The sequence below is a fragment of the Pleurodeles waltl genome, unplaced genomic scaffold (genome assembly GCF_031143425.1).
Source record: "Pleurodeles waltl isolate 20211129_DDA unplaced genomic scaffold, aPleWal1.hap1.20221129 scaffold_69, whole genome shotgun sequence".
Lineage (NCBI taxonomy): Eukaryota > Metazoa > Chordata > Amphibia > Caudata > Salamandridae > Pleurodeles > Pleurodeles waltl.
Genome location: NW_027150390.1, coordinates 1,789,654 through 1,817,537, shown reverse-complemented (window position 1 = coordinate 1,817,537; position 27,884 = coordinate 1,789,654). Strand labels below are relative to the sequence as shown.

At 47.0% G+C, this 27,884-nt stretch overlaps 5 non-coding genes across 5 annotated transcripts; all 5 read left to right on the top strand.

Annotated features, from left to right (window-relative positions):
• Positions 1-13,621: 13,621 nt before the first annotated feature.
• TRNAG-UCC (transfer RNA glycine (anticodon UCC)) lies at positions 13,622-13,693 on the top strand. Its single transcript has one exon. It is a non-coding gene; the product is annotated as a tRNA-Gly (tRNA).
• Positions 13,694-18,403: 4,710 nt separating this feature from the next.
• TRNAG-UCC (transfer RNA glycine (anticodon UCC)) lies at positions 18,404-18,475 on the top strand. Its single transcript has one exon. It is a non-coding gene; the product is annotated as a tRNA-Gly (tRNA).
• A 1,531-nt stretch (positions 18,476-20,006) lies between these two features.
• TRNAG-UCC (transfer RNA glycine (anticodon UCC)) lies at positions 20,007-20,078 on the top strand. The gene has a single exon. It is a non-coding gene; the product is annotated as a tRNA-Gly (tRNA).
• Positions 20,079-24,789: 4,711 nt separating this feature from the next.
• TRNAG-UCC (transfer RNA glycine (anticodon UCC)) lies at positions 24,790-24,861 on the top strand. Its single transcript has one exon. It is a non-coding gene; the product is annotated as a tRNA-Gly (tRNA).
• Positions 24,862-26,383: 1,522 nt separating this feature from the next.
• TRNAG-UCC (transfer RNA glycine (anticodon UCC)) lies at positions 26,384-26,455 on the top strand. Its single transcript has one exon. It is a non-coding gene; the product is annotated as a tRNA-Gly (tRNA).
• Positions 26,456-27,884: the final 1,429 nt, after the last annotated feature.

Sequence of the window (27,884 nt, the reverse complement as noted above, 5' to 3'; positions counted from 1 at the left end):
GCGTGACATGGCTAGTGACTGAGAGGGCCTTGACTTTCCCCTATGACTGACTGTGAGAGGGGAAGGCGAAGATTTTCTGCACCCAGCATGCCTTGTGACATTCTTAGGCAAATGAGGTGAGAGCCCTGCCAGAATAGCTCCAGCGATCCCATGCCACTCCTCTGAAGGCTCCTGATCTGCATAACCACAGCATTTTGAGCAGGAAGCAGAGTGGCGCAGCGGAAGCGTGCTGGGCCCATAACCCAGAGGTCGATGGATCGAAACCATCCTCTGCTAGCATGGATTGATTTTTTTTCTTGTGAGGACCACTCTCTCGTTTCCACGCTGCCAGAGCGGAAAACAGCAGGCTTGTGCCAGCTTTTTGTGGGAAGAGACTGCTCAACTATCGGTCTCTGCTCAAAGTCAGGGAGACAGATGGTCAGAGAATCAACCCTACACTTCAAAGGAAATGATGCACAGTTATGACCATTAACGAAAGATGGGACCCTCGCACTTCTTTCTGAGGCTGCTTGGAACGTTATTATTCCCTTTTTTTGTCCTGCTATTATCAATCTCCTGTGAATTTCGTGGAGCTGTTTTCTTTCTCTATCCTGCTGTTTTTCCCTTGCTGCCAATATATGCTTATTTCAATGATTTGAACTGCTGCTTTCCCTTTCTCCTTTTCTGCGCAGCTTTTGCATTGGTTTCAATCTCCAGTTCCTTAGCAGTTGCAAGAACTTTTTTCCTGATTTTCATGTTGGTCTGTAAACCAAAAATACCTCTGATACTGGTGCAATATAGTCATTGAACTCAGGGTTGTGATGTCTAGAGTTTAAAAAAAACATATGCATTGGAGCATTGGTGGTATAGTGGTGAGCATAGCTGCCTTCCAAGCAGTTGACCCGGGTTTGATTCCCGGCCAACGCAGTGCTAATATTTATACATTAAGCAAGCTGTAGCTATTCTAACGCAATATGTTAAAAAAAAGAGAAATATCTTGACCAGATTACTCAGCTATTAGATAAATAATAAACAAAGACATAGGCAGGCATCCCAAAAAGCCCCGTCTGCGACTTTCTATGTCCTGAAATTTTTATATTTTACAAACGGCAGTCACCACTCACAACTGCTGGTAATAAATGGGCTGCAGGGGGGCAGGCAATGAAACGGCTAAGCCCTTCTGCCCGACCAGCCTTTAGAACTGCAGCATCTCTGCAGTAAAAAGTGTTTCAGGTCAATATCTCTCCCCTGGAAAAAATGTGCGAGACCCACCACCGATAAATGTGGCAAAAGTCCCCAACATTTTATGCATATTTGTGCTCTTACCTGAAAGCAGCGCCACCTTGTAGTCATCGCAGGCAACTGCAGCATACAACCAAATTTATCCGAGAGCAAGGTGAAAGAAACCCAAGGGAACAGCCCCTGTCTGCAGCAGGAAGGTTGGCTGCTTCGAATGGACAGAACTTCCAATCCTAAGTCCACTCACGTCCCGAACGCTCCCAAACGCTCATACCGGGCAAGCCCTCACCGGGTGCACCTCTGGCTCCCAGGTAAGGCCAAAACCTGAGCATGGCAGCGCAGGATCACAGAGAAGGAGCGGGTGGGGGTGCTTCTGTCTTGACAAAGGCGTGACATGGCTAGTGACTGAGAGGGCCTTGACTTTCTCCTATGACTGACTGTGAGAGGGGAAGGCGAAGATTTTCTGCACCCAGCATGCCTTGTGACATTCTTAGGCAAATGAGGTGAGAGCCCTGCCAGAATAGCTCCAGCGATCCCATGCCACTCCTCTGAAGGCTCCTGATCTGCATAACCACAGCATTTTGAGCAGGCAGCAGAGTGGCGCAGCGGAAGCGTGCTGGGCCCATAACCCAGAGGTCGATGGATCGAAACCATCCTCTGCTAGCATGGATTGTTTTTTTTTCTTGTGAGGACCACTCTCTCGTTTCCACGCTGCCAGAGCGGAAAACAGCAGGCTTGTGCCAGCTTTTTGTGGGAAGAGACTGCTCAACTATCGGTCTCTGCTCAAAGTCAGGGAGACAGATGGTCAGAGAATCAACCCTACACTTCAAAGGAAATGATGCACAGTTATGACCATTAAAGAAAGATGGGACCCTCGCACTTCTTTCTGAGCCTGCTTGGAACGTTATTATTCCCTTTTTTTGTCCTGCTATTATCAATCTCCTGTGAATTTCGTGGAGCTGTTTTCTTTCTCTACCCTGCTGTTTTTCCCTTGCTGCCAATATATGCTTATTTCAATGATTTGAACTGCTGCTTTCCCTTTCTCCTTTTCAGCGCAGCTTTTGCATTGGTTTCAATCTCCAGTTCCTTAGCAGTTGCAAGAACTTTTTTCCTGATTTTCATGTTGGTCTGTAAACCAAAAATACCTCTGATACTGGTGCAATATAGTCATTGAACTCAGGGTTGTGATGTCTAGAGTTTAAAAAAAATATATGCCATGGAGCGTTGGTGGTATAGTGGTGAGCATAGCTGCCTTCCAAGCAGTTGACCTGGGTTTGATTCCCGGCCAACGCAGTGCTAATATTTATACATTAAGCAAGCTGTAGCTATTCTAACGCAATATGTTAAAAAAAAGAGAAATATCTTGACCAGATTACTCAGCTATTAGATAAATAATAAACAAAGACATAGGCAGGCATCCCAAAAGCCCCGTCTGCGACTTTCTATGTCCTGAAATTTTTATATTTTACAAACAGCAGTCACCACTCACAACTGCTGGTACTAAATGGGCTGCAGGGGGGCAGGCAATGAAACGGCTAAGCCCTTCTGCCCGACCAGCCTTTAGAACTGCAGCATCTCTGCAGTAAAAAGTGTTTCAGGTCAATATCTCTCCCCTGGAAAAAATGTGCGAGACCCACCACCGATAAATGTGGCAAAAGTCCCCAACATTTTCTGCATATTTGTGCTCTTACCTGAAAGCAGCGCCACCTTGTAGTCATCGCAGGCAACTGCAGCATACAACCAAATTTATCCGAGAGCAAGGTGAAAGAAACCCAAGGGAACAGCCCCTGTCTGCAGCAGGAAGGTTGGCTGCTTCGAATGGACAGAACTTCCAGTCCTAAGTCCACTCACGTCCCGAACGCTCGCCCTCACCGGGTGCACCTCTGGCTCCCAGGTAAGGCCAAAACCTGAGCATGGTAGCGCAGGATCACAGAGAAGGAGCGGGTGGGGGTGCTTCTGTCTTGACAAAGGCGTGACATGGCTAGTGACTGAGAGGGCCTTGACTTTCCCCTATGACTGACTGTGAGAGGGGAAGGCGAAGATTTTCTGCACCCAGCATGCCTTGTGACATTCTTAGGCAAATGAGGTGAGAGCCCTGCCAGAATAGCTCCAGCGATCCCATGCCACTCCTCTGAAGGCTCCTGATCTGCATAACCACAGCATTTTGAGCAGGAAGCAGAGTGGCGCAGCGGAAGCGTGCTGGGCCCATAACCCAGAGGTCGATGGATCGAAACCATCCTCTGCTAGCATGGATTGATTTTTTTTCTTGTGAGGACCACTCTCTCGTTTCCACGCTGCCAGAGCGGAAAACAGCAGGCTTGTGCCAGCTTTTTGTGGGAAGAGACTGCTCAACTATCGGTCTCTGCTCAAAGTCAGGGAGACAGATGGTCAGAGAATCAACCCTACACTTCAAAGGAAATGATGCACAGTTATGACCATTAACGAAAGATGGGACCCTCGCACTTCTTTCTGAGGCTGCTTGGAACGTTATTATTCCCTTTTTTTGTCCTGCTATTATCAATCTCCTGTGAATTTCGTGGAGCTGTTTTCTTTCTCTACCCTGCTGTTTTTCCCTTGCTGCCAATATATGCTTATTTCAATGATTTGAACTGCTGCTTTCCCTTTCTCCTTTTCTGCGCAGCTTTTGCATTGGTTTCAATCTCCAGTTCCTTAGCAGTTGCAAGAACTTTTTTCCTGATTTTCATGTTGGTCTGTAAACCAAAAATACCTCTGATACTGGTGCAATATAGTCATTGAACTCAGGGTTGTGATGTCTAGAGTTTAAAAAAAACATATGCATTGGAGCGTTGGTAGTATAGTGGTGAGCATAGCTGCCTTCCAAGCAGTTGACCCGGGTTTGATTCCCGGCCAACGCAGTGCTAATATTTATACATTAAGCAAGCTGTAGCTATTCTAACGCAATATGTTACAAAAAAGAGAAATATCTTGACCAGATTACTCAGTTATTAGATAAATAATAAACAAAGACATAGGCAGGCATCCCAAAAAGCCCCGTCTGCGACTTTCTATGTCCTGAAATTTTTATATTTTACAAACAGCAGTCACCACTCACAACTGCTGGTAATAAATGGGCTGCAGGGGGGCAGGCAATGAAACGGCTAAGCCCTTCTGCCCGACCAGCCTTTAGAACTGCAGCATCTCTGCAGTAAAAAGTGTTTCAGGTCAATATCTCTCCCCTGGAAAAAATGTGCGAGACCCACCACCGATAAATGTGGCAAAAGTCCCCAACATTTTCTGCATATTTGTGCTCTTACCTGAAAGCAGCGCCACCTTGTAGTCATCGCAGGGAACTGCAGCATACAACCAAATTTATCCGAGAGCAAGGTGAAAGAAACCCAAGGGAACAGCCCCTGTCTGCAGCAGGAAGGTTGGCTGCTTCGAATGGACAGAACTTCCAATCCTAAGTCCACTCACGTCCCGAACGCTCCCAAACGCTCATACCGGGCAAGCCCTCACCGGGTGCACCTCTGGCTCCCAGGTAAGGCCAAAACCTGAGCATGGCAGCGCAGGATCACAGAGAAGGAGCGGGTGGGGGTGCTTCTGTCTTGACAAAGGCGTGACATGGCTAGTGACTGAGAGGGCCTTGACTTTCCCCTATGACTGACTGTGAGAGGGGAAGGCGAAGATTTTCTGCACCCAGCATGCCTTGTGACATTCTTAGGCAAATGAGGTGAGAGCCCTGCCAGAATAGCTCCAGCGATCCCATGCCACTCCTCTGAAGGCTCCTGATCTGCATAACCACAGCATTTTGAGCAGGCAGCAGAGTGGCGCAGCGGAAGCGTGCTGGGCCCATAACGCAGAGGTCGATGGATCGAAACCATCCTCTGCTAGTATGGATTGTTTTTTTTTCTTGTGAGGACCACTCTCTCGTTTCCACGCTGCCAGAGCGGAAAACAGCAGGCTTGTGCCAGCTTTTTGTGGGAAGAGACTGCTCAACTATCGGTCTCTGCTCAAAGTCAGGGAGACAGATGGTCAGAGAATCAACCCTACACTTCAAAGGAAATGATGCACAGTTATGACCATTAAAGAAAGATGGGACCCTCGCACTTCTTTCTGAGCCTGCTTGGAACGTTATTATTCCCTTTTTTTGTCCTGCTATTATCAATCTCCTGTGAATTTCGTGGAGCTGTTTTCTTTCTCTACCCTGCTGTTTTTCCCTTGCTGCCAATATATGCTTATTTCAATGATTTGAACTGCTGCTTTCCCTTTCTCCTTTTCAGCGCAGCTTTTGCATTGGTTTCAATCTCCAGTTCCTTAGCAGTTGCAAGAACTGTTTTCCTGATTTTCATGTTGGTCTGTAAACCAAAAATACCTCTGATACTGGTGCAATATAGTCATTGAACTCAGGGTTGTGATGTCTAGAGTTTAAAAAAAATATATGCCATGGAGAGTTGGTGGTATAGTGGTGAGCATAGCTGCCTTCCAAGCAGTTGACCTGGGTTTGATTCCCGGCCAACGCAGTGCTAATATTTATACATTAAGCAAGCTGTAGCTATTCTAACGCAATATGTTAAAAAAAAGAGAAATATCTTGACCAGATTACTCAGCTATTAGATAAATAATAAACAAAGACATAGGCAGGCATCCCAAAAGCCCCGTCTGCGACTTTCTATGTCCTGAAATTTTTATATTTTACAAACAGCAGTCACCACTCACAACTGCTGGTAATAAATGGGCTGCAGGGGGGCAGGCAATGAAACGGCTAAGCCCTTCTGCCCGACCAGCCTTTAGAACTGCAGCATCTCTGCAGTAAAAAGTGTTTCAGGTCAATATCTCTCCCCTGGAAAAAATGTGCGAGACCCACCACCGATAAATGTGGCAAAAGTCCCCAACATTTTCTGCATATTTGTGCTCTTACCTGAAAGCAGCGCCACCTTGTAGTCATCGCAGGCAACTGCAGCATACAACCAAATTTATCCGAGAGCAAGGTGAAAGAAACCCAAGGGAACAGCCCCTGTCTGCAGCAGGAAGGTTGGCTGCTTCGAATGGACAGAACTTCCAGTCCTAAGTCCACTCACGTCCCGAACGCTCATACCGGGCAAGCCCTCACCGGGTGCACCTCTGGCTCCCAGGTAAGGCCAAAACCTGAGCATGGTAGCGCAGGATCACAGAGAAGGAGCGGGTGGGGGTGCTTCTGTCTTGACAAAGGCGTGACATGGCTAGTGACTGAGAGGGCCTTGACTTTCCCCTATGACTGACTGTGAGAGGGGAAGGCGAAGATTTTCTGCACCCAGCATGCCTTGTGACATTCTTAGGCAAATGAGGTGAGAGCCCTGCCAGAATAGCTCCAGCGATCCCATGCCACTCCTCTGAAGGCTCCTGATCTGCATAACCACAGCATTTTGAGCAGGAAGCAGAGTGGCGCAGCGGAAGCGTGCTGGGCCCATAACCCAGAGGTCGATGGATCGAAACCATCCTCTGCTAGCATGGATTGATTTTTTTTCTTGTGAGGACCACTCTCTCGTTTCCACGCTGCCAGAGCGGAAAACAGCAGGCTTGTGCCAGCTTTTTGTGGGAAGAGACTGCTCAACTATCGGTCTCTGCTCAAAGTCAGGGAGACAGATGGTCAGAGAATCAACCCTACACTTCAAAGGAAATGATGCACAGTTATGACCATTAACGAAAGATGGGACCCTCGCACTTCTTTCTGAGGCTGCTTGGAACGTTATTATTCCCTTTTTTTGTCCTGCTATTATCAATCTCCTGTGAATTTCGTGGAGCTGTTTTCTTTCTCTACCCTGCTGTTTTTCCCTTGCTGCCAATATATGCTTATTTCAATGATTTGAACTGCTGCTTTCCCTTTCTCCTTTTCTGCGCAGCTTTTGCATTGGTTTCAATCTCCAGTTCCTTAGCAGTTGCAAGAACTTTTTTCCTGATTTTCATGTTGGTCTGTAAACCAAAAATACCTCTGATACTGGTGCAATATAGTCATTGAACTCAGGGTTGTGATGTCTAGAGTTTAAAAAAAACATATGCATTGGAGCGTTGGTGGTATAGTGGTGAGCATAGCTGCCTTCCAAGCAGTTGACCCGGGTTTGATTCCCGGCCAACGCAGTGCTAATATTTATACATTAAGCAAGCTGTAGCTATTCTAACGCAATATGTTAAAAAAAAGAGAAATATCTTGACCAGATTACTCAGCTATTAGATAAATAATAAACAAAGACATAGGCAGGCATCCCAAAAAGCCCCGTCTGCGACTTTCTATGTCCTGAAATTTTTATATTTTACAAACAGCAGTCACCACTCACAACTGCTGGTAATAAATGGGCTGCAGGGGGGCAGGCAATGAAACGGCTAAGCCCTTCTGCCCGACCAGCCTTTAGAACTGCAGCATCTCTGCAGTAAAAAGTGTTTCAGGTCAATATCTCTCCCCTGGAAAAAATGTGCGAGACCCACCACCGATAAATGTGGCAAAAGTCCCCAACATTTTATGCATATTTGTGCTCTTACCTGAAAGCAGCGCCACCTTGTAGTCATCGCAGGCAACTGCAGCATACAACCAAATTTATCCGAGAGCAAGGTGAAAGAAACCCAAGGGAACAGCCCCTGTCTGCAGCAGGAAGGTTGGCTGCTTCGAATGGACAGAACTTCCAATCCTAAGTCCACTCACGTCCCGAACGCTCCCAAACGCTCATACCGGGCAAGCCCTCACCGGGTGCACCTCTGGCTCCCAGGTAAGGCCAAAACCTGAGCATGGTAGCGCAGGATCACAGAGAAGGAGCGGGTGGGGGTGCTTCTGTCTTGACAAAGGCGTGACATGGCGAGTGACTGAGAGGGCCTTGACTTTCCCCTATGACTGACTGTGAGAGGGGAAGGCGAAGATTTTCTGCACCCAGCATGCCTTGTGACATTCTTAGGCAAATGAGGTGAGAGCCCTGCCAGAATAGCTCCAGCGATCCCATGCCACTCCTCTGAAGGCTCCTGATCTGCATAACCACAGCATTTTGAGCAGGAAGCAGAGTGGCGCAGCGGAAGCGTGCTGGGCCCATAACCCAGAGGTCGATGGATCGAAACCATCCTCTGCTAGCATGGATTGTTTTTTTTTCTTGTGAGGACCACTCTCTCGTTTCCACGCTGCCAGAGCGGAAAACAGCAGGCTTGTGCCAGCTTTTTGTGGGAAGAGACTGCTCAACTATCGGTCTCTGCTCAAAGTCAGGGAGACAGATGGTCAGAGAATCAACCCTACACTTCAAAGGAAATGATGCACAGTTATGACCATTAAAGAAAGATGGGACCCTCGCACTTCTTTCTGAGCCTGCTTGGAACGTTATTATTCCCTTTTTTTGTCCTGCTATTATCAATCTCCTGTGAATTTCGTGGAGCTGTTTTCTTTCTCTACCCTGCTGTTTTTCCCTTGCTGCCAATATATGCTTATTTCAATGATTTGAACTGCTGCTTTTCCTTTCTCCTTTTCAGCGCAGCTTTTGCATTGGTTTCAATCTCCAGTTCCTTAGCAGTTGCAAGAACTTTTTTCCTGATTTTCATGTTGGTCTGTAAACCAAAAATACCTCTGATACTGGTGCAATATAGTCATTGAACTCAGGGTTGTGATGTCTAGAGTTTAAAAAAAATATATGCCATGGAGAGTTGGTGGTATAGTGGTGAGCATAGCTGCCTTCCAAGCAGTTGACCTGGGTTTGATTCCCGGCCAACGCAGTGCTAATATTTATACATTAAGCAAGCTGTAGCTATTCTAACGCAATATGTTAAAAAAAAGAGAAATATCTTGACCAGATTACTCAGCTATTAGATAAATAATAAACAAAGACATAGGCAGGCATCCCAAAAGCCCCGTCTGCGACTTTCTATGTCCTGAAATTTTTATATTTTACAAACAGCAGTCACCACTCACAACTGCTGGTAATAAATGGGCTGCAGGGGGGCAGGCAATGAAACGGCTAAGCCCTTCTGCCCGACCAGCCTTTAGAACTGCAGCATCTCTGCAGTAAAAAGTGTTTCAGGTCAATATCTCTCCCCTGGAAAAAATGTGCGAGACCCACCACCGATAAATGTGGCAAAAGTCCCCAACATTTTCTGCATATTTGTGCTCTTACCTGAAAGCAGCGCCACCTTGTAGTCATCGCAGGCAACTGCAGCATACAACCAAATTTATCCGAGAGCAAGGTGAAAGAAACCCAAGGGAACAGCCCCTGTCTGCAGCAGGAAGGTTGGCTGCTTCGAATGGACAGAACTTCCAGTCCTAAGTCCACTCACGTCCCGAACGCTCATACCGGGCAAGCCCTCACCGGGTGCACCTCTGGCTCCCAGGTAAGGCCAAAACCTGAGCATGGTAGCGCAGGATCACAGAGAAGGAGCGGGTGGGGGTGCTTCTGTCTTGACAAAGGCGTGACATGGCTAGTGACTGAGAGGGCCTTGACTTTCCCCTATGACTGACTGTGAGAGGGGAAGGCGAAGATTTTCTGCACCCAGCATGCCTTGTGACATTCTTAGGCAAATGAGGTGAGAGCCCTGCCAGAATAGCTCCAGCGATCCCATGCCACTCCTCTGAAGGCTCCTGATCTGCATAACCACAGCATTTTGAGCAGGAAGCAGAGTGGCGCAGCGGAAGCGTGCTGGGCCCATAACCCAGAGGTCGATGGATCGAAACCATCCTCTGCTAGCATGGATTGATTTTTTTTCTTGTGAGGACCACTCTCTCGTTTCCACGCTGCCAGAGCGGAAAACAGCAGGCTTGTGCCAGCTTTTTGTGGGAAGAGACTGCTCAACTATCGGTCTCTGCTCAAAGTCAGGGAGACAGATGGTCAGAGAATCAACCCTACACTTCAAAGGAAATGATGCACAGTTATGACCATTAACGAAAGATGGGACCCTCGCACTTCTTTCTGAGGCTGCTTGGAACGTTATTATTCCCTTTTTTTGTCCTGCTATTATCAATCTCCTGTGAATTTCGTGGAGCTGTTTTCTTTCTCTACCCTGCTGTTTTTCCCTTGCTGCCAATATATGCTTATTTCAATGATTTGAACTGCTGCTTTCCCTTTCTCCTTTTCTGCGCAGCTTTTGCATTGGTTTCAATCTCCAGTTCCTTAGCAGTTGCAAGAACTTTTTTCCTGATTTTCATGTTGGTCTGTAAACCAAAAATACCTCTGATACTGGTGCAATATAGTCATTGAACTCAGGGTTGTGATGTCTAGAGTTTAAAAAAAACATATGCATTGGAGCGTTGGTGGTATAGTGGTGAGCATAGCTGCCTTCCAAGCAGTTGACCCGGGTTTGATTCCCGGCCAACGCAGTGCTAATATTTATACATTAAGCAAGCTGTAGCTATTCTAACGCAATATGTTAAAAAAAAGAGAAATATCTTGACCAGATTACTCAGCTATTAGATAAATAATAAACAAAGACATAGGCAGGCATCCCAAAAAGCCCCGTCTGCGACTTTCTATGTCCTGAAATTTTTATATTTTACAAACAGCAGTCACCACTCACAACTGCTGGTAATAAATGGGCTGCAGGGGGGCAGGCAATGAAACGGCTAAGCCCTTCTGCCCGACCAGCCTTTAGAACTGCAGCATCTCTGCAGTAAAAAGTGTTTCAGGTCAATATCTCTCCCCTGGAAAAAATGTGCGAGACCCACCACCGATAAATGTGGCAAAAGTCCCCAACATTTTATGCATATTTGTGCTCTTACCTGAAAGCAGCGCCACCTTGTAGTCATCGCAGGCAACTGCAGCATACAACCAAATTTATCCGAGAGCAAGGTGAAAGAAACCCAAGGGAACAGCCCCTGTCTGCAGCAGGAAGGTTGGCTGCTTCGAATGGACAGAACTTCCAATCCTAAGTCCACTCACGTCCCGAACGCTCCCAAACGCTCATACCGGGCAAGCCCTCACCGGGTGCACCTCTGGCTCCCAGGTAAGGCCAAAACCTGAGCATGGTAGCGCAGGATCACAGAGAAGGAGCGGGTGGGGGTGCTTCTGTCTTGACAAAGGCGTGACATGGCGAGTGACTGAGAGGGCCTTGACTTTCCCCTATGACTGACTGTGAGAGGGGAAGGCGAAGATTTTCTGCACCCAGCATGCCTTGTGACATTCTTAGGCAAATGAGGTGAGAGCCCTGCCAGAATAGCTCCAGCGATCCCATGCCACTCCTCTGAAGGCTCCTGATCTGCATAACCACAGCATTTTGAGCAGGCAGCAGAGTGGCGCAGCGGAAGCGTGCTGGGCCCATAACGCAGAGGTCGATGGATCGAAACCATCCTCTGCTAGTATGGATTGTTTTTTTTTCTTGTGAGGACCACTCTCTCGTTTCCACGCTGCCAGAGCGGAAAACAGCAGGCTTGTGCCAGCTTTTTGTGGGAAGAGACTGCTCAACTATCGGTCTCTGCTCAAAGTCAGGGAGACAGATGGTCAGAGAATCAACCCTACACTTCAAAGGAAATGATGCACAGTTATGACCATTAAAGAAAGATGGGACCCTCGCACTTCTTTCTGAGCCTGCTTGGAACGTTATTATTCCCTTTTTTTGTCCTGCTATTATCAATCTCCTGTGAATTTCGTGGAGCTGTTTTCTTTCTCTACCCTGCTGTTTTTCCCTTGCTGCCAATATATGCTTATTTCAATGATTTGAACTGCTGCTTTCCCTTTCTCCTTTTCAGCGCAGCTTTTGCATTGGTTTCAATCTCCAGTTCCTTAGCAGTTGCAAGAACTGTTTTCCTGATTTTCATGTTGGTCTGTAAACCAAAAATACCTCTGATACTGGTGCAATATAGTCATTGAACTCAGGGTTGTGATGTCTAGAGTTTAAAAAAAATATATATGCCATGGAGCGTTGGTTGGATAGTGGTGAGCATAGCTGCCTTCCAAGCAGTTGACCTGGGTTTGATTCCCGGCCAACGCAGTGCTAATATTTATACATTAAGCAAGCTGTAGCTATTCTAACGCAATATGTTAAAAAAAAGAGAAATATCTTGACCAGATTACTCAGCTATTAGATAAATAATAAACAAAGACATAGGCAGGCATCCCAAAAGCCCCGTCTGCGACTTTCTATGTCCTGAAATTTTTATATTTTACAAACAGCAGTCACCACTCACAACTGCTGGTAATAAATGGGCTGCAGGGGGGCAGGCAATGAAACGGCTAAGCCCTTCTGCCCGACCAGCCTTTAGAACTGCAGCATCTCTGCAGTAAAAAGTGTTTCAGGTCAATATCTCTCCCCTGGAAAAAATGTGCGAGACCCACCACCGATAAATGTGGCAAAAGTCCCCAACATTTTCTGCATATTTGTGCTCTTACCTGAAAGCAGCGCCACCTTGTAGTCATCGCAGGCAACTGCAGCATACAACCAAATTTATCCGAGAGCAAGGTGAAAGAAACCCAAGGGAACAGCCCCTGTCTGCAGCAGAAAGGTTGGCTGCTTCGAATGGACAGAACTTCCAGTCCTAAGTCCACTCACGTCCCGAACGCTCATACCGGGCAAGCCCTCACCGGGTGCACCTCTGGCTCCCAGGTAAGGCCAAAACCTGAGCATGGTAGCTCAGGATCACAGAGAAGGAGCGGGTGGGGGTGCTTCTGTCTTGACAAAGGCGTGACATGGCTAGTGACTGAGAGGGCCTTGACTTTCCCCTATGACTGACTGTGAGAGGGGAAGGCGAAGATTTTCTGCACCCAGCATGCCTTGTGACATTCTTAGGCAAATGAGGTGAGAGCCCTGCCAGAATAGCTCCAGCGATCCCATGCCACTCCTCTGAAGGCTCCTGATCTGCATAACCACAGCATTTTGAGCAGGAAGCAGAGTGGCGCAGCGGAAGCGTGCTGGGCCCATAACCCAGAGGTCGATGGATCGAAACCATCCTCTGCTAGCATGGATTGATTTTTTTTCTTGTGAGGACCACTCTCTCGTTTCCACGCTGCCAGAGCGGAAAACAGCAGGCTTGTGCCAGCTTTTTGTGGGAAGAGACTGCTCAACTATCGGTCTCTGCTCAAAGTCAGGGAGACAGATGGTCAGAGAATCAACCCTACACTTCAAAGGAAATGATGCACAGTTATGACCATTAACGAAAGATGGGACCCTCGCACTTCTTTCTGAGGCTGCTTGGAACGTTATTATTCCCTTTTTTTGTCCTGCTATTATCAATCTCCTGTGAATTTCGTGGAGCTGTTTTCTTTCTCTACCCTGCTGTTTTTCCCTTGCTGCCAATATATGCTTATTTCAATGATTTGAACTGCTGCTTTCCCTTTCTCCTTTTCTGCGCAGCTTTTGCATTGGTTTCAATCTCCAGTTCCTTAGCAGTTGCAAGAACTTTTTTCCTGATTTTCATGTTGGTCTGTAAACCAAAAATACCTCTGATACTGGTGCAATATAGTCATTGAACTCAGGGTTGTGATGTCTAGAGTTTTAAAAAAACATATGCCACGGAGCGTTGGTGGTATAGTGGTGAGCATAGCTGCCTTCCAAGCAGTTGACCTGGGTTCGATTCCCGGCCAACGCAGTGCTAATATTTATACATTAAGCAAGCTGTAGCTATTCTAACGCAATATGTTAAAAAAAAGAGAAATATCTTGACCAGATTACTCAGCTATTAGATAAATAATAAACAAAGACATAGGCAGGCATCCCAAAAGCCCCGTCTGCGACTTTCTATGTCCTGAAATTTTTATATTTTACAAACAGCAGTCACCACTCACAACTGCTGGCAATAAATGGGCTGCAGGGGGGCAGGCAATGAAACGGCTAAGCCCTTCTGCCCGACCAGCCTTTAGAACTGCAGCATCTCTGCAGTAAAAAGTGTTTCAGGTCAATATCTCTCCCCTGGAAAAAATGTGCGAGACCCACCACCGATAAATGTGGCAAAAGTCCCCAACATTTTCTGCATATTTGTGCTCTTACCTGAAAGCAGCGCCACCTTGTAGTCATCGCAGGCAACTGCAGCATACAACCAAATTTATCCGAGAGGAAGGTGAAAGAAACCCAAGGGAACAGCCCCTGTCTGCAGCAGGAAGGTTGGCTGCTTCGAATGGACAGAACTTCCAGTCCTAAGTCCACTCACGTCCCGAACGCTCATACCGGGCAAGCCCTCACCGGGTGCACCTCTGGCTCCCAGGTAAGGCCAAAACCTGAGCATGGTAGCGCAGGATCACAGAGAAGGAGCGGGTGGGGGTGCTTCTGTCTTGACAAAGGCGTGACATGGCTAGTGACTGAGAGGGCCTTGACTTTCCCCTATGACTGACTGTGAGAGGGGAAGGCGAAGATTTTCTGCACCCAGCATGCCTTGTGACATTCTTAGGCAAATGAGGTGAGAGCCCTGCCAGAATAGCTCCAGCGATCCCATGCCACTCCTCTGAAGGCTCCTGATCTGCATAACCACAGCATTTTGAGCAGGAAGCAGAGTGGCGCAGCAGAAGCGTGCTGGGCCCACAACCCAGAGGTCGATGGATCGAAACCATCCTCTGCTAGCATGGATTGATTTTTTTTCTTGTGAGGACCACTCTCTCGTTTCCACGCTGCCAGAGCGGAAAAAAGCAGGCTTGTGCCAGCTTTTTGTGGGAAGAGACTGCTCAACTATCGGTCTCTGCTCAAAGTCAGGGAGACAGATGGTCAGAGAATCAACCCTACACTTCAAAGGAAATGATGCACAGTTATGACCATTAACGAAAGATGGGACACTCGCACTTCTTTCTGAGGCTGCTTGGAACGTTATTATTCCGTTTTTTTGTCCTGCTATTATCAATCTCCTGTGAATTTCGTGGAGCTGTTTTCTTTCTCTACCCTGCTGTTTTTCCCTTGCTGCCAATATATGCTTATTTCAATGATTTGAACTGCTGCTTTCCCTTTCTCCTTTTCTGCGCAGCTTTTGCATTGGTTTCAATCTCCAGTTCCTTAGCAGTTGCAAGAACTTTTTTCCTGATTTTCATGTTGGTCTGTAAACCAAAAATACCTCTGATACTGGTGCAATATAGTCATTGAACTCAGGGTTGTGATGTCTAGAGTTTAAAAAAAATATATGCCATGGAGCGTTGGTGGTATAGTGGTGAGCATAGCTGCCTTCCAAGCAGTTGACCTGGGTTTGATTCCCGGCCAACGCAGTGCTAATATTTATACATTAAGCAAGCTGTAGCTATTCTAACGCAATATGTTAAAAAAAAGAGAAATATCTTGACCAGATTACTCAGCTATTAGATAAATAATAAAAAAAGACATAGGCAGGCATCCCAAAAGCCCCGTCTGCGACTTTCTATGTCCTGAAATTTTTATATTTTACAAACAGCAGTCACCACTCACAACTGCTGGTAATAAATGGGCTGCAGGGGGGCAGGCAATGAAACGGCTAAGCCCTTCTGCCCGACCAGCCTTTAGAACTGCAGCATCTCTGCAGTAAAAAGTGTTTCAGGTCAATATCTCTCCCCTGGAAAAAATGTGCGAGACCCACCACCAATAAATGTGGCAAAAGTCCCCAACATTTTCTGCATATTTGTGCTCTTACCTGAAAGCAGCGCCACCTTGTAGTCATCGCAGGCAACTGCAGCATACAACCAAATTTATCCGAGAGCAAGGTGAAAGAAACCCAAGGGAACAGCCCCTGTCTGCAGCAGGAAGGTTGGCTGCTTCAAATGGACAGAACTTCCAGTCCTAAGTCCACTCACGTCCCGAACGCTCATACCGGGCAAGCCCTCACCGGGTGCACCTCTGGCTCCCAGGTAAGGCCAAAACCTGAGCATGGTAGCGCAGGATCACAGAGAAGGAGCGGGTGGGGGTGCTTCTGTCTTGACAAAGGCGTGACATGGCTAGTGACTGAGAGGGCCTTGACTTTCCCCTATGACTGACTGTGAGAGGGGAAGGCGAAGATTTTCTGCACCCAGCATGCCTTGTGACATTCTTAGGCAAATGAGGTGAGAGCCCTGCCAGAATAGCTCCAGCGATCCCATGCCACTCCTCTGAAGGCTCCTGATCTGCATAACCACAGCATTTTGAGCAGGAAGCAGAGTGGCGCAGCAGAAGCGTGCTGGGCCCACAACCCAGAGGTCGATGGATCGAAACCATCCTCTGCTAGCATGGATTGATTTTTTTTCTTGTGAGGACCACTCTCTCGTTTCCACGCTGCCAGAGCGGAAAAAAGCAGGCTTGTGCCAGCTTTTTGTGGGAAGAGACTGCTCAACTATCGGTCTCTGCTCAAAGTCAGGGAGACAGATGGTCAGAGAATCAACCCTACACTTCAAAGGAAATGATGCACAGTTATGACCATTAACGAAAGATGGGACCCTCGCACTTCTTTCTGAGGCTGCTTGGAACGTTATTATTCCCTTTTTTTGTCCTGCTATTATCAATCTCCTGTGAATTTCGTGGAGCTGTTTTCTTTCTCTACCCTGCTGTTTTTCCCTTGCTGCCAATATATGCTTATTTCAATGATTTGAACTGCTGCTTTCCCTTTCTCCTTTTCTGCGCAGCTTTTGCATTGGTTTCAATCTCCAGTTCCTTAGCAGTTGCAAGAACTTTTTTCCTGATTTTCATGTTGGTCTGTAAACCAAAAATACCTCTGATACTGGTGCAATATAGTCATTGAACTCAGGGTTGTGATGTCTAGAGTTTAAAAAAAATGTATGCCATGGAGCGTTGGTGGTATAGTGGTGAGCATAGCTGCCTTCCAAGCAGTTGACCTGGGTTTGATTCCCGGCCAACGCAGTGCTAATATTTATACATTAAGCAAGCTGTAGCTATTCTAACGCAATATGTTAAAAAAAAGAGAAATATCTTGACCAGATTACTCAGCTATTAGATAAATAATAAAAAAAGACATAGGCAGGCATCCCAAAAGCCCCGTCTGCTACTTTCTATGTCCTGAAATTTTTATATTTTACAAACAGCAGTCACCACTCACAACTGCTGGTAATAAATGGGCTGCAGGGGGGCAGGCAATGAAACGGCTAAGCCCTTCTGCCCGACCAGCCTTTAGAACTGCAGCATCTCTGCAGTAAAAAGTGTTTCAGGTCAATATCTCTCCCCTGGAAAAAATGTGCGAGACCCACCACCGATAAATGTGGCAAAAGTCCCCAACATTTTCTGCATATTTGTGCTCTTACCTGAAAGCAGCGCCACCTTGTAGTCATCGCAGGCAACTGCAGCATACAACCAAATTTATCCGAGAGCAAGGTGAAAGAAACCCAAGGGAACAGCCCCTGTCTGCAGCAGGAAGGTTGGCTGCTTCAAATGGACAGAACTTCCAGTCCTAAGTCCACTCACGTCCCGAATGCTCATACCGGGCAAGCACTCACCGGGTGCACCTCTGGCTCCCAGGTAAGGCCAAAACCTGAGCATGGTAGCGCAGGATCACAGAGAAGGAGCGGGTGGGGGTGCTTCTGTCTTGACAAAGGCGTGACATGGCTAGTGACTGAGAGGGCCTTGACTTTCCCCTATGACTGACTGTGAGAGGGGAAGGCGAAGATTTTCTGCACCCAGCATGCCTTGTGACATTCTTAGGCAAATGAGGTGAGAGCCCTGCCAGAATAGCTCCAGCGATCCCATGCCACTCCTCTGAAGGCTCCTGATCTGCATAACCACAGCATTTTGAGCAGGAAGCAGAGTGGCGCAGCAGAAGCGTGCTGGGCCCATAACCCAGAGGTCGATGGATCGAAACCATCCTCTGCTAGCATGGATTGATTTTTTTTCTTGTGAGGACCACTCTCTCGTTTCCACGCTGCCAGAGCGGAAAACAGCAGGCTTGTGCCAGCTTTTTGTGGGAAGAGACTGCTCAACTATCGGTCTCTGCTCAAAGTCAGGGAGACAGATGGTCAGAGAATCAACCCTACACTTCAAAGGAAATGATGCACAGTTATGACCATTAAAGAAAGATGGGACCCTCGCACTTCTTTCTGAGGCTGCTTGGAACGTTATTATTCCCTTTTTTTGTCCTGCTATTATCAATCTCCTGTGAATTTCGTGGAGCTGTTTTCTTTCTCTACCCTGCTGTTTTTCCCTTGCTGCCAATATATGCTTATTTCAATGATTTGAACTGCTGCTTTCCCTTTCTCCTTTTCAGCGCAGCTTTTGCATTGGTTTCAATCTCCAGTTCCTTAGCAGTTGCAAGAACTTTTTTCCTGATTTTCATGTTGGTCTGTAAACCAAAAATACCTCTGATACTGGTGCAATATAGTCATTGAACTCAGGGTTGTGATGTCTAGAGTTTAAAAAAAATATATGCCATGGAGCGTTGGTGGTATAGTGGTGAGCATAGCTGCCTTCCAAGCAGTTGACCCGGGTTCGATTCCCGGCCAACGCAGTGCTAATATTTATACATTAAGCAAGCTGTAGCTATTCTAACGCAATATGTTAAAAAAAAGAGAAATATCTTGACCAGATTACTCAGCTATTAGATAAATAATAAACAAAGACATAGGCAGGCATCCCAAAAGCCCCGTCTGCGACTTTCTATGTCCTGAAATTTTTATATTTTACAAACAGCAGTCACCACTCACAACTGCTGGTAATAAATGGGCTGCAGGGGGGCAGGCAATGAAACGGCTAAGCCCTTCTGCCCAACCAGCCTTTAGAACTGCAGCATCTCTGCAGTAAAAAGTGTTTCAGGTCAATATCTCTCCCCTGGAAAAAATGTGCGAGACCCACCACCGATAAATGTGGCAAAAGTCCCCAACATTTTCTGCATATTTGTGCTCTTACCTGAAAGCAGCGCCACCTTGTAGTCATCGCAGGCAACTGCAGCATACAACCAAATTTATCCGAGAGCAAGGTGAAAGAAACCCAAGGGAACAGCCCCTGTCTGCAGCAGGAAGGTTGGCTGCTTCGAATGGACAGAACTTCCAGTCCTAAGTCCACTCACGTCCCGAACGCTCCCAAACGCTCATACCGGGCAAGCCCTCACCGGGTGCACCTCTGGCTCCCAGGTAAGGCCAAAACCTGAGCATGGTAGCGCAGGATCACAGAGAAGGAGCGGGTGGGGGTGCTTCTTTCTTGACAAAGGCGTGACATGGCTAGTGACTGAGAGGGCCTTGACTTTCCCCTATGACTGACTGTGAGAGGGGAAGGCGAAGATTTTCTGCACCCAGCATGCCTTGTGACATTCTTAGGCAAATGAGGTGAGAGCCCTGCCAGAATAGCTCCAGCGATCCCATGCCACTCCTCTGAAGGCTCCTGATCTGCATAACCACAGCATTTTGAGCAGGAAGCAGAGAGGCGCAGCGGAAGCGTGCTGGGCCCATAACCCAGAGGTCGATTGATCGAAACCATTCTCTGCTAGCATGGATTGATTTTTTTTCTTGTGAGGACCACTCTCTCGTTTCCACGCTGCCAGAGCGGAAAAAAGCAGGCTTGTGCCAGCTTTTTGTGGGAAGAGACTGCTCAACTATCGGTCTCTGCTCAAAGTCAGGGAGACAGATGGTCAGAGAATCAACCCTACACTTCAAAGGAAATGATGCACAGTTATGACCATTAACGAAAGATGGGACCCTCGCACTTCTTTCTGAGGCTGCTTGGAACGTTATTATTCCCTTTTTTTGTCCTGCTATTATCAATCTCCTGTGAATTTCTGGAGCTGTTTTCTTTCTCTACCCTGCTGTTTTTCCCTTGCTGCCAATATATGCTTATTTCAATGATTTGAACTGCTGCTTTCCCTTTCTCCTTTTCTGCGCAGCTTTTGCATTGGTTTCAATCTCCAGTTCCTTAGCAGTTGCAAGAACATTTTTCCTGATTTTCATGTTGGTCTGTAAACCAAAAATACCTCTGATACTGGTGCAATATAGTCATTGAACTCAGGGTTGTGATGTCTAGAGTTTAAAAAAAACATATGCCACGGAGCGTTGGTGGTATAGTGGTGAGCATAGCTGCCTTCCAAGCAGTTGACCCGGGTTCGATTCCCGGCCAACGCAGTGCTAATATTTATACATTAAGCAAGCTGTAGCTATTCTAACGCAATATGTTAAAAAAAAGAGAAATATCTTGACCAGATTACTCAGCTATTAGATAAATAATAAACAAAGACATAGGCAGGCATCCCAACAGCCCCGACTGCGACTTTCTATGTCCTGAAATTTTTATATTTTACAAACAGCAGTCACCACTCACAACTGCTGGTAATAAATGGGCTGCAGGGGGGCAGGCAATGAAACGGCTAAGCCCTTCTGCCCGACCAGCCTTTAGAACTGCAGCATCTCTGCAGTAAAAAGTGTTTCAGGTCAATATCTCTCCCCTGGAAAAAATGTGCGAGACCCACCACCGATAAATGTGGCAAAAGTCCCCAACATTTTCTGCATATTTGTGCTCTTACCTGAAAGCAGCGCCACCTTGTAGTCATCGCAGGCAACTGCAGCATACAACCAAATTTATCCGAGAGCAAGGTGAAAGAAACCCAAGGGAACAGCCCCTGTCTGCAGCAGGAAGGTTGGCTGCTTCGAATGGACAGAACTTCCAGTCCTAAGTCCACTCAAGTCCCGAACGCTCATACCGGGCAAGCCCTCACCGGGTGCACCTCTGGCTCCCAGGTAAGGCCAAAACCTGAGCATGGTAGCGCAGGATCACAGAGAAGGAGCGGGTGGGGGTGCTTCTGTCTTGACAAAGGCGTGACATGGCTAGTGACTGAGAGGGCCTTGACTTTCCCCTATGACTGACTGTGAGAGGGGAAGGCGAAGATTTTCTGCACCCAGCATGCCTTGTGACATTCTTAGGCAAATGAGGTGAGAGCCCTGCCAGAATAGCTCCAGCGATCCCATGCCACTCCTCTGAAGGCTCCTGATCTGCATAACCACAGCATTTTGAGCAGGAAGCAGAGTGGCGCAGCAGAAGCGTGCTGGGCCCATAACCCAGAGGTCGATGGATCGAAACCATCCTCTGCTAGCATGGATTGATTTTTTTTCTTGTGAGGACCACTCTCTCGTTTCCACGCTGCCAGAGCGGAAAAAAGCAGGCTTGTGCCAGCTTTTTGTGGGAAGAGACTGCTCAACTATCGGTCTCTGCTCAAAGTCAGGGAGACAGATGGTCAGAGAATCAACCCTACACTTCAAAGGAAATGATGCACAGTTATGACCTTTAACGAAAGATGGGACCCTCGCACTTCTTTCTGAGGCTGCTTGGAACGTTATTATTCCCTTTTTTTGTCCTGCTATTATCAATCTCCTGTGAATTTCGTGGAGCTGTTTTCTTTCTCTACCCTGCTGTTTTTCCCTTGCTGCCAATATATGCTTATTTCAATGATTTGAACTGCTGCTTTCCCTTTCTCCTTTTCTGCGCAGCTTTTGCATTGGTTTCAATCTCCAGTTCCTTAGCAGTTGCAAGAACTTTTTTCCTGATTTTCATGTTGGTCTGTAAACCAAAAATACCTCTGATACTGGTGCAATATAGTCATTGAACTCAGGGTTGTGATGTCTAGAGTTTAAAAAAAACATATGCATTGGAGCGTTGGTGGTATAGTGGTGAGCATAGCTGCCTTCCAAGCAGTTGACCCGGGTTTGATTCCCGGCCAACGCAGTGCTAATATTTATACATTAAGCAAGCTGTAGCTATTCTAACGCAATATGTTAAAAAAAAGAGAAATATCTTGACCAGATTACTCAGCTATTAGATAAATAATAAACAAAGACATAGGCAGGCATCCCAACAGCCCCGACTGCGACTTTCTATGTCCTGAAATTTTTATATTTTACAAACAGCAGTCACCACTCACAACTGCTGGTAATAAATGGGCTGCAGGGGGGCAGGCAATGAAACGGCTAAGCCCTTCTGCCCGACCAGCCTTTAGAACTGCAGCATCTCTGCAGTAAAAAGTGTTTCAGGTCAATATCTCTCCCCTGGAAAAAATGTGCGAGACCCACCACCGATAAATGTGGCAAAAGTCCCCAACATTTTCTGCATATTTGTGCTCTTACCTGAAAGCAGCGCCACCTTGTAGTCATCGCAGGCAACTGCAGCATACAACCAAATTTATCCGAGAGCAAGGTGAAAGAAACCCAAGGGAACAGCCCCTGTCTGCAGCAGGAAGGTTGGCTGCTTCGAATGGACAGAACTTCCAGTCCTAAGTCCACTCAAGTCCCGAACGCTCATACCGGGCAAGCCCTCACCGGGTGCACCTCTGGCTCCCAGGTAAGGCCAAAACCTGAGCATGGTAGCGCAGGATCACAGAGAAGGAGCGGGTGGGGGTGCTTCTGTCTTGACAAAGGCGTGACATGGCTAGTGACTGAGAGGGCCTTGACTTTCCCCTATGACTGACTGTGAGAGGGGAAGGCGAAGATTTTCTGCACCCAGCATGCCTTGTGACATTCTTAGGCAAATGAGGTGAGAGCCCTGCCAGAATAGCTCCAGCGATCCCATGCCACTCCTCTGAAGGCTCCTGATCTGCATAACCACAGCATTTTGAGCAGGAAGCAGAGTGGCGCAGCAGAAGCGTGCTGGGCCCATAACCCAGAGGTCGATGGATCGAAACCATCCTCTGCTAGCATGGATTGATTTTTTTTCTTGTGAGGACCACTCTCTCGTTTCCACGCTGCCAGAGCGGAAAAAAGCAGGCTTGTGCCAGCTTTTTGTGGGAAGAGACTGCTCAACTATCGGTCTCTGCTCAAAGTCAGGGAGACAGATGGTCAGAGAATCAACCCTACACTTCAAAGGAAATGATGCACAGTTATGACCTTTAACGAAAGATGGGACCCTCGCACTTCTTTCTGAGGCTGCTTGGAACGTTATTATTCCCTTTTTTTGTCCTGCTATTATCAATCTCCTGTGAATTTCGTGGAGCTGTTTTCTTTCTCTACCCTGCTGTTTTTCCCTTGCTGCCAATATATGCTTATTTCAATGATTTGAACTGCTGCTTTCCCTTTCTCCTTTTCTGCGCAGCTTTTGCATTGGTTTCAATCTCCAGTTCCTTAGCAGTTGCAAGAACTTTTTTCCTGATTTTCATGTTGGTCTGTAAACCAAAAATACCTCTGATACTGGTGCAATATAGTCATTGAACTCAGGGTTGTGATGTCTAGAGTTTAAAAAAAACATATGCATTGGAGCGTTGGTGGTATAGTGGTGAGCATAGCTGCCTTCCAAGCAGTTGACCCGGGTTTGATTCCCGGCCAACGCAGTGCTAATATTTATACATTAAGCAAGCTGTAGCTATTCTAACGCAATATGTTAAAAAAAAGAGAAATATCTTGACCAGATTACTCAGCTATTAGATAAATAATAAACAAAGACATAGGCAGGCATCCCAAAAAGCCCCGTCTGCGACTTTCTATGTCCTGAAATTTTTATATTTTACAAACAGCAGTCACCACTCACAACTGCTGGTAATAAATGGGCTGCAGGGGGGCAGGCAATGAAACGGCTAAGCCCTTCTGCCCGACCAGCCTTTAGAACTGCAGCATCTCTGCAGTAAAAAGTGTTTCAGGTCAATATCTCTCCCCTGGAAAAAATGTGCGAGACCCACCACCGATAAATGTGGCAAAAGTCCCCAACATTTTCTGCATATTTGTGCTCTTACCTGAAAGCAGCGCCACCTTGTAGTCATCGCAGGCAACTGCAGCATACAACCAAATTTATCCGAGAGCAAGGTGAAAGAAACCCAAGGGAACAGCCCCTGTCTGCAGCAGGAAGGTTGGCTGCTTCAAATGGACAGAACTTCCAGTCCTAAGTCCACTCACGTCCCGAATGCTCATACCGGGCAAGCACTCACCGGGTGCACCTCTGGCTCCCAGGTAAGGCCAAAACCTGAGCATGGTAGCGCAGGATCACAGAGAAGGAGCGGGTGGGGGTGCTTCTGTCTTGACAAAGGCGTGACATGGCTAGTGACTGAGAGGGCCTTGACTTTCCCCTATGACTGACTGTGAGAGGGGAAGGCGAAGATTTTCTGCACCCAGCATGCCTTGTGACATTCTTAGGCAAATGAGGTGAGAGCCCTGCCAGAATAGCTCCAGCGATCCCATGCCACTCCTCTGAAGGCTCCTGATCTGCATAACCACAGCATTTTGAGCAGGAAGCAGAGTGGCGCAGCAGAAGCGTGCTGGGCCCATACCCCAGAGGTCGATGGATCGAAACCATCCTCTGCTAGCATGGATTGATTTTTTTTCTTGTGAGGACCACTCTCTCGTTTCCACGCTGCCAGAGCGGAAAACAGCAGGCTTGTGCCAGCTTTTTGTGGGAAGAGACTGCTCAACTATCGGTCTCTGCTCAAAGTCAGGGAGACAGATGGTCAGAGAATCAACCCTACACTTCAAAGGAAATGATGCACAGTTATGACCATTAAAGAAAGATGGGACCCTCGCACTTCTTTCTGAGGCTGCTTGGAACGTTATTATTCCCTTTTTTTGTCCTGCTATTATCAATCTCCTGTGAATTTCGTGGAGCTGTTTTCTTTCTCTACCCTGCTGTTTTTCCCTTGCTGCCAATATATGCTTATTTCAATGATTTGAACTGCTGCTTTCCCTTTCTCCTTTTCAGCGCAGCTTTTGCATTGGTTTCAATCTCCAGTTCCTTAGCAGTTGCAAGAACTTTTTTCCTGATTTTCATGTTGGTCTGTAAACCAAAAATACCTCTGATACTGGTGCAATATAGTCATTGAACTCAGGGTTGTGATGTCTAGAGTTTAAAAAAAATATATGCCATGGAGCGTTGGTGGTATAGTGGTGAGCATAGCTGCCTTCCAAGCAGTTGACCCGGGTTCGATTCCCGGCCAACGCAGTGCTAATATTTATACATTAAGCAAGCTGTAGCTATTCTAACGCAATATGTTAAAAAAAAGAGAAATATCTTGACCAGATTACTCAGCTATTAGATAAATAATAAACAAAGACATAGGCAGGCATCCCAAAAGCCCCGTCTGCGACTTTCTATGTCCTGAAATTTTTATATTTTACAAACAGCAGTCACCACTCACAACTGCTGGTAATAAATGGGCTGCAGGGGGGCAGGCAATGAAACGGCTAAGCCCTTCTGCCCGACCAGCCTTTAGAACTGCAGCATCTCTGCAGTAAAAAGTGTTTCAGGTCAATATCTCTCCCCTGGAAAAAATGTGCGAGACCCACCACCGATAAATGTGGCAAAAGTCCCCAACATTTTATGCATATTTGTGCTCTTACCTGAAAGCAGCGCCACCTTGTAGTCATCGCAGGCAACTGCAGCATACAACCAAATTTATCCGAGAGCAAGGTGAAAGAAACCCAAGGGAACAGCCCCTGTCTGCAGCAGGAAGGTTGGCTGCTTCGAATGGACAGAACTTCCAGTCCTAAGTCCACTCACGTCCCGAACGCTCATACCGGGCAAGCCCTCACCGGGTGCACCTCTGGCTCCCAGGTAAGGCCAAAACCTGAGCATGGTAGCGCAAGATCACAGAGAAGGAGCGGGTGGGGGTGCTTCTTTCTTGACAAAGGCGTGACATGGCTAGTGACTGAGAGGGCCTTGACTTTCCCCTATGACTGACTGTGAGAGGGGAAGGCGAAGATTTTCTGCACCCAGCATGCCTTGTGACATTCTTAGGCAAATGAGGTGAGAGCCCTGCCAGAATAGCTCCAGCGATCCCATGCCACTCCTCTGAAGGCTCCTGATCTGCATAACCACAGCATTTTGAGCAGGAAGCAGAGAGGCGCAGCGGAAGCGTGCAGGGCCCATAACCCAGAGGTCGATTGATCGAAACCATTCTCTGCTAGCATGGATTGATTTTTTTTCTTGTGAGGACCACTCTCTCGTTTCCACGCTGCCAGAGCGGAAAAAAGCAGGCTTGTGCCAGCTTTTTGTGGGAAGAGACTGCTCAACTATCGGTCTCTGCTCAAAGTCAGGGAGACAGATGGTCAGAGAATCAACCCTACACTTCAAAGGAAATGATGCACAGTTATGACCATTAACGAAAGATGGGACCCTCGCACTTCTTTCTGAGGCTGCTTGGAACGTTATTATTCCCTTTTTTTGTCCTGCTATTATCAATCTCCTGTGAATTTCTTGGAGCTGTTTTCTTTCTCTACCCTGCTGTTTTTCCCTTGCTGCCAATATATGCTTATTTCAATGATTTGAACTGCTGCTTTCCCTTTCTCCTTTTCTGCGCAGCTTTTGCATTGGTTTCAATCTCCAGTTCCTTAGCAGTTGCAAGAACTTTTTTCCTGATTTTCATGTTGGTCTGTAAACCAAAAATACCTCTGATACTGGTGCAATATAGTCATTGAACTCAGGGTTGTGATGTCTAGAGTTTAAAAAAAACATATGCCACGGAGCGTTGGTGGTATAGTGGTGAGCATAGCTGCCTTCCAAGCAGTTGACCCGGGTTCGATTCCCGGCCAACGCAGTGCTAATATTTATACATTAAGCAAGCTGTAGCTATTCTAACGCAATATGTTAAAAAAAAGAGAAATATCTTGACCAGATTACTCAGCTATTAGATAAATAATAAACAAAGACAAAGGCAGGCATCCCAACAGCCCCGACTGCGACTTTCTATGTCCTGAAATTTTTATATTTTACAAACAGCAGTCACCACTCACAACTGCTGGTAATAAATGGGCTGCAGGGGGGCAGGCAATGAAACGGCTAAGCCCTTCTGCCCGACCAGCCTTTAGAACTGCAGCATCTCTGCAGTAAAAAGTGTTTCAGGTCAATATCTCTCCCCTGGAAAAAATGTGCGAGACCCACCACCGATAAATGTGGCAAAAGTCCCCAACATTTTCTGCATATTTGTGCTCTTACCTGAAAGCAGCGCCACCTTGTAGTCATCGCAGGCAACTGCAGCATACAACCAAATTTATCCGAGAGCAAGGTGAAAGAAACCCAAGGGAACAGCCCCTGTCTGCAGCAGGAAGGTTGGCTGCTTCGAATGGACAGAACTTCCAGTCCTAAGTCCACTCACGTCCCGAACGCTCATACCGGGCAAGCCCTCACCGGGTGCACCTCTGGCTCCCAGGTAAGGCCAAAACCTGAGCATGGTAGCGCAGGATCACAGAGAAGGATCGGGTGGGGGTGCTTCTGTCTTGACAAAGGCGTGACATGGCTAGTGACTGAGAGGGCCTTGACTTTCCCCTATGACTGACTGTGAGAGGGGAAGGCGAAGATTTTCTGCACCCAGCATGCCTTGTGACATTCTTAGGCAAATGAGGTGAGAGCCCTGCCAGAATAGCTCCAGCGATCCCATGCCACTCCTCTGAAGGCTCCTGATCTGCATAACCACAGCATTTTGAGCAGGAAGCAGAGTGGCGCAGCAGAAGCGTGCTGGGCCCATAACCCAGAGGTCGATGGATCGAAACCATCCTCTGCTAGCATGGATTGATTTTTTTTCTTGTGAGGACCACTCTCTCGTTTCCACGCTGCCAGAGCGGAAAAAAGCAGGCTTGTGCCAGCTTTTTGTGGGAAGAGACTGCTCAACTATCGGTCTCTGCTCAAAGTCAGGGAGACAGATGGTCAGAGAATCAAACCTACACTTCAAAGGAAATGATGCACAGTTATGACCTTTAACGAAAGATGGGACCCTCGCACTTCTTTCTGAGGCTGCTTGGAACGTTATTATTCCCTTTTTTTGTCCTGCTATTATCAATCTCCTGTGAATTTCGTGGAGCTGTTTTCTTTCTCTACCCTGCTGTTTTTCCCTTGCTGCCAATATATGCTTATTTCAATGATTTGAACTGCTGCTTTCCCTTTCTCCTTTTCTGCGCAGCTTTTGCATTGGTTTCAATCTCCAGTTCCTTAGCAGTTGCAAGAACTTTTTTCCTGATTTTCATGTTGGT